The sequence below is a fragment of the Tachypleus tridentatus genome, chromosome 13, assembly GCF_004210375.1.
Source record: "Tachypleus tridentatus isolate NWPU-2018 chromosome 13, ASM421037v1, whole genome shotgun sequence".
NCBI classification, from domain to species: Eukaryota; Metazoa; Arthropoda; class Merostomata; order Xiphosura; family Limulidae; genus Tachypleus; species Tachypleus tridentatus.
Genome location: NC_134837.1, coordinates 170,051,340 through 170,058,593, shown reverse-complemented (window position 1 = coordinate 170,058,593; position 7,254 = coordinate 170,051,340).

Genomic DNA, 7,254 nt, shown 5'->3' with positions numbered 1-7,254 from the left:
GCATAGAATTAATCAGTCTTTCGTTACTCCTATTACCTAAAACACTTAAATATTTGATATCTCTGAATAAAATTTTTGTTTAGTTGGCTTTTGTAATTATTGACTCTTGCTGTCCCTAACTTAGCAGCGTAAGACTAGAGGGAAGGCGGCTAGTCATCACCACCCACCGCCAAGAATAGGGGATTACCGTCACATTATGACGCCCCCACGGCTGAAAGGGTGACCATGTTTGGTGCGATGGAGATTCGAACCCGCGACCCTCAGATTACGAGTCGAGTGCCTTAACCACCTGGCCATGCCGGGCCTTCTGAACTATTGAGCAGGTAAACATCCGTTAGTCAGCAGTAACCGTGACAACAAGGGGTTTTTCTGGCTCTTCAAACCAAAAAACGAGACAGATTTCACTTTTATAACGTCCCCACTTCTAAAAGTGCGGAATTTGTTTAGCGGTGTCACATCTCAAACCTCCAATCTTTCGATAAGTAACCCATTAAGCTAAATGCAAGGCTACGCCTGGCTCTTTTAGAAGTTGTAAAATTACAGTGAATTTTCATAATAAGAGGGTAATAAGTGTCGTAAATATGTCGCATGTTTTGCTAGTGCATTTTATAATCTGCATCTAACTGCTTAAAACATATACTACAAACCTTTTCAATACGTTGAACAAAATCACCTTTTCCATCTTTTGTCATTTAAAATGTATTATAGAATGAAAACTCGTGCTTTGCGTACGAGACAGTTTTCGGTTGAGGTATTTCGTCACTTGAATGCACAAAGCTTATACTATGTAAAACCAATTACAATCACATAGTGAAATGCCTAGACTACTCACACAGAGGTAAGGTAAGTAAAGTTTTTAACGAACCTAATGGCCGTGCGGGGCTTTTCAATGACTGTGAGGTTAAAAGTATTTCATAACACGTGATACACACCAAATACTTCTAATACAAAAGATACATGGAGCCAAATGGCCTTATCAAAAATGACAAACTGATTGGCTTATCTAGTAAGACATAACGATGCTTTCGAAACATTGGTATCAGGTTCAAGTTACTCAATACAGCTTCCAAATCCTTACTCAATAGTCTGATGAAACTGGTATTCTAAGTGTCTTTACACAAATGAACACATTCACTCATAACTCCTTAACACATAAATAATGCTGTCTGAAACGGACCTGTGGGAGATAGCAGATATATTCTCCAAACACCTTTCCCTTTTTAGTTCATAGTTCTAACTACACCAACTACACTCTTATGCACACGGCGATGTCGTCCATACTTCTCATAGTTTCGTTTTTCTATAGTTTATCGAAGTTTTAAAAGTTTCTCACGCACGCTCACTTCTCGTATTTGTGTTCGTGTACGTGTTGTGCTTGTCGCCTTGAAAGGCAGACTATTTAAGGGGTTGTCTCTAACGGGTTCAAAAACAATTTCTATGATATACGTAAATGTATCAGATTTATCGTACGTATGTAGTGACGAGTGTCGACAGAAGGAAGTATACCTGTTAAATATTTTAACCTTTAAGAATGTAAATATTAACTGAGGGTTACTGATTATTTTTTTTTTCACTGTTTAGCGAAGTAAATAAAAATGTATATGCTTTGAAAGTTGATCTCGGGAACAATTTTTTTAGCGCATTCATGAATTTTGTTTTGTTGTTGTTGTTCAGAAATATTTCTTATCAATTACTCACTAGGTGTTTTAAAATTAAACATCTTAATTGTTTCATCTCGTTTTATTCAAACATTAAATCTTTTCGCAAAAATCCACTTTTAACATACTGTTACCAAATTCCATGCACGTATACCAAAACGACTGATAGCGGAGCAAATTTATACAGAGTAGACGTAACTGTAACACCGTAAGGACTTGTATTTATACTAATGGTACTTAATTAAGATATTTTTTCGCGGTGGAAATACGTTCAATCTTATGAATGCAACGTAAAGTAATCTTAAGATGTTAGTTATAAATGTTTCCGTTATTTTTCCATTGCATAACACTTTTCAATTGTATCAGTATTTGCCTTTATATAATCCAATGATTAATTATTTGATAAAAGCTCGATGTATCAAAATCAGTAGAAGAACAGGGCACAGGAAAGACGATTACTCTGCGACAGAATAAAATGTAGTTAAAAAGAAATATCTCAATAAAAATATTACAAGTATATTACAAAAAGAGCTGTAAGTGCTTTCTATAATTCGTCAGAAGTTGAACAAAGTACAATTGTGCTTACATTATAATTAATTTGATAGATGTTTGTATTTGAATTTCGCTAAAAGTTAGACTAAGGTTATCTAATTTAGCAGTGTAATGCTAGAGGGAAGGCAGCTAATCATCTTCATTCATTGTCATCTCTTGGGTTAATCTTTTACTAACGAATGGAGGGAATCGACCATCGCATTACAACGCCTTTATGGCTGAAAGGGCGCGCATGTTTCAAGTAACGGGAATTCGAACCTGCGACTCTCAGATTGCGAGTTGAGGCTATCTGCTGTGTCCACTGGGTTGAATCAGACCCCTGATTTGAGCATTGTAAATCCGAACATTTACTGCTGTCCCACCGGGAAACAGCTGGTTCTGAAAATACAGCAATCTATTTTCGTGCAGTACAACCTAAACCTGTACTTAGAGGAGTTACGGGAAACTAAACACTTCAGAATGGAACTTTATATTTTATTTTATATATACAAACATACAATCGTAATCAGAGGGTCGCTGGCTCGAATCCCCGTCACACCAAACATACTTGCCCTTTCAGCCGTGGGGGCGTTATAACGTGACAGTTAATCCCTCTTTTCTGGTAAAAGAGTAGCCCAAGAGTTGGCGGTAGGTGGTGATGACTAATTGCCTTCCCTATAGCCTTACACTGCTAAATTAGGGGCGGCTAGCGCAGATAGCCTTTGTGTAGTATTGCGCGAAATTCAAAACAAATTAAACGAAACCACCCATACAATATCACAATAACTATATTTTAAAGCGCCTAACATTGAATGTTGTTTTCTTATTTCACAGTAACTTTATGCATTGTTTGTTTATTTTGTGTTAAGAGCACAGCTGCATATTAAGATATCTATATGGATTGAACTTCAAATTTCAGAAGGCCTCAAGTTTACCACTTTACATCGTATATATATATGTATATACTTCTGTCTTGAAAACAGTGAACATGAAGATTCAGTTCCATAATGTTCTTGATAAAGAAGTACCCCCGGCAGATGAGTAGTAAATTTACGGACTTATAACGGGGAGCAGGGGGTAGACAGTTTATGTTGGAGTTTTGTGTTAAAAGAAGAATAAGAATAAGTTACAAAATCAATTAAAACAACAAATATACTTAGGTGCAAAGTTACAAAATCAATTAAAACAACAAAGATACTTAGGTGCACTAGCAAATTCAGTGAGGGGATGCAACATCTACCAATTACAGGTCGATGATTTAAAATATTATGTTTTGATGTATCATCGGGCTTCAATATATAATTGAGATACGGTGCCCACCAAGTCCACACAGCACCCCCTATTACAAAATCCTAGATCGGCTACTGCTTACATCAGCTTGTTTTTATTGTAATTCACGTTCAATTGTCATAGCTCCCCGCCAGTACAGCGGTATGACTACGGATTTACAACGCTAAAATCAGCGGTTTGATTCCCCTTGGTGAGCTCAGCAGATAGCCCGATGTGGCTTTACTATTAGAAAACACAGAAACACACCCACTCCAATGTCATAAATTCTAATTAAAATATAATCGAAAAAGTTGACCTTCATCACCAAACGCTAGATATCGTGTAACTGAATTTTCAATGTGTTTACAAAAATTTATTCAACCAAATGTAATACCGAAAACTAAGTTATCATATTTATGAATAAAATCACTTACACTTAAGACGTTTTTATTTTCACACCCATCCTAAATTTTTCATTTTAGAAGTTTACAGCTTAAGTGATTTATATCACATTTATTAGGCTTACTGGATTTTTGTGTTTCGTTAGCTTTCGCGGTTAATCCGTAAAGCTGAAATTCTTATATTGTAAAAAATAAAAAAAATAACCGCGATAAACGTTTGCCTTTTATTGTGCAGCCAAGCAGATAAGTTCTGTTATAGAGAGAAAAGCCTTTTGGGTAATGTCTACTGAATTACTAGTTTGGTTTGGTTTGCTTTGAATTTCGCGCAAAGCTACTCGAGGGCTATCTGTGCTAGCCGTCTCTAATTTAGCAGTGTGAAAACAAGTGGGAAGGCAGTGAATCATCACCACCCACCGCAAACTCTTGGACTACTCTTTTACCAATGAAGAGTGTGATTGACCGTCACATTATAACGTCCTAACGGCTGAAAGAGCGAGCATGTTTGGTGTGACGGGGTTTCGAACCCCCAACCCTCGGATTACGAGTCGAGTGCCTTAACCACCTGTCCGTGCCGGGCCCCTGAATGAGTAATTTTGCGCTTTTCTCGTTTGAAATCCGAAAAGAACAAATTAAAACGAACGTGGAAAAAACGTCATTATGTATTCTAAGATTTTTTCATAACAAATATCAGATCTGTTGGATTCTCATGCTGTTTGTAAGTTTTGTGAAAGAGTTAACTGTAAATATTGATACAGTGTTTTTCCTTTTTTTGAGGTATTAAAACATAAAAAATATCTTTGGAAGTATCAATTCTTTTAGTGCAAGAAACAATACTTTTCCAAACTCTGAGAACATTGAAAATTCATTAGTTTGAAGTTATGCACAAAGCAGTACAATAGGTTATTTGTATTCTGACCATCAAGGGTATCGAAACCTGGATTTTTAGCGTTTTAAGTCCGCAAACATACCGCTGTGCTATAAGGGGGGAATTTTTACTCTTTTTTTTTTTTTTCGTTTCTCCATAAATAGAAAACTTCTGCTTCCTGTTTTTGATTATGACATTATGCGATAGATGGCGAGACATTGTCCGAATGCTTGACGTGGGGAATTTGGTGATGATAGTAAACTAGAAGGTAAGTGATCGTTTTTTACATATTGAAAACAAAAGCATATATATATATGTTAACTAGCATATTACGTCGATAAACTAAGGAAAAAAAAATGAATGTTTTCGTTAGCCTTTGATTCTGTTTGTTGAGTTTCGCACGTAGCTACTCGAGCTGACCCTCCCTAATTTTAAAGTTATGATGAGAAGGCAACTAATCAACTTAGCCCATAGCCAACTTTCGTGCTGCTCTTTATGAACAAAACTAGGATTGAACGACATATTATTCTCTCCCAGTGTTGAAAGTGCGAATATGTTCGATGACGGATTAGAACTCGACACCATTTTTTAACATACGTTTTTTTGCAGCCTGGAGTGTGATAAGTTCCTTTTAATGTTTTCTTGTAGCTGAAGATGTGACGGCTTCCTTCTAATGTTTTGTTGGAATCGAAGATGTACTAATTACCTTCTAATGTTTTCTTGGAGTCGAGGATGTACTAATGGTTGATAATGTTCTTTGAAGATGAATTTGATGATTTAGGGTTCGCGACCAATTACAGCAAAAATTCACTCCCCTCATTTTAGGGCTGTGAAAGTGGTATGAGAGTGATAGTCAAGTCCAACTATTCGTTTGATCAAGAGCATAAGAACAAATTTTTTCACATAAACATCCTAATCTTTGAACAAGTAGACTAAACTAGTATGTAAAACAATTTTCAACAATTCTGACAAAATGTTCCTAAGGATTTTCTGTAAGACAACTTTACGTCCACCAAAATTTTGGTAGTGGCGTGTGGATCACAATGTTGCACATCGACACTTCTGAATCCTTTTTACAACTTCTTAATACAATCAATTCCTTCATTAAGCTCGCTGTGTAGAAAAGAAAACAAGGGACGCATGAGGTGAGGTTTACGAAAGAGGTTTAATATCGTACCACTTGTACTTATCAAAAACTAATACATAACAACCTGTACACCCTTTCGAATACTGCAACCTGCATATTCTCTGTAATTTTGCAACCTGTTACATCCCCTGTAATTCTGTAATCTGCACATCCCCTTTACTTTTGCAAACTGGCACATTCACTGTAATTCTGCTTTTTCGAATAGTTTTTTTGCTTTTTTAATTTAGCGCAAAGCTACACGAGTGCTATCTGCGTTAGCCGTCCCTTATTTAACAGTGTAAGACTAGAGGAAAGAAGCTAGTAATCACCACCCACCGCCAACTCTTGGGCTACTTATTTACCAACGAATAGTGGGATGGACCGTCACATTATAACGTCCCCACGGCTGAAAGGGCTTCTCTCGAAGAAGCGAAAAACATATCTTTAAACGTCTTCTGCTTCTAAACAACAACCACAGTTCATGCAGACCCTGTTTCTCTGAACGAAGGAAAATTCTTTTCTGAAAAATAACCTGGAATTCAACAATGTCTCAAAATAACAAAAACAAAGCATAGATAATATGATAATCGACTTTAAGAATAACGCTAAACAAATAGAAAAATCAATATTAGCAGTAAAAAAAAGTCCAGAAATTTTAAGCTGTGAAACCTACTCTGCGTTAAGAAAAAAAACAGTTAAAACAGAGTTGTTCATTGGACAAAACAGCCCACCTGGAATTCACCTTCAGACGTTCTACTTTATCATTTCCTCAACGGTTGTTAAAACAATTAAGTAACACGTTCACTAAAGTATAAAGGTCACTGGCTTGTAACCGTTCTTCCTCTACCATTCAAGAATGACACTTGTCACCATTGGACTGTGTTTACACTTGACTGGATGCTTTATCCGATAATGTTGACGTTTTTTAAAGTTTGTTCTTTCTTCGATTTCCTTGTACTTTTGCCGCCAGCTGAGACCAGACGAACGCAGGTAATGCGTCGCGTATCATAACAACTTTTACTCTTTATAACTGCTTATTTTTCACTTATATTATAGTTTTTATTATTGACTTCCATTTCAAAATGTCCTATCATTTTCTAATAAAAGAAGCATTATATTCACACACTCTCTCTCCCACATCCCTGTATCTCATATGTTGTTATTTATACTCAAATTTGTACCCGTTTTAAGTTGAAGAAAAACAAAAGAGAAAAGAAAACATGACTGCGTTTTTATGCTATGGTAATTATGTACTTCGTTTTCACGTGTGAGTTAAAGAAGTTAATAACGAATTGATTAATAAATTAAGTGTTAAGTAGCTAATGAAATAAATTACCATGATTTGGTTGAATAAGAAAAAAACAATCTAGCCACAGGAAAATACTTGGAGATTACTCCAAAAAC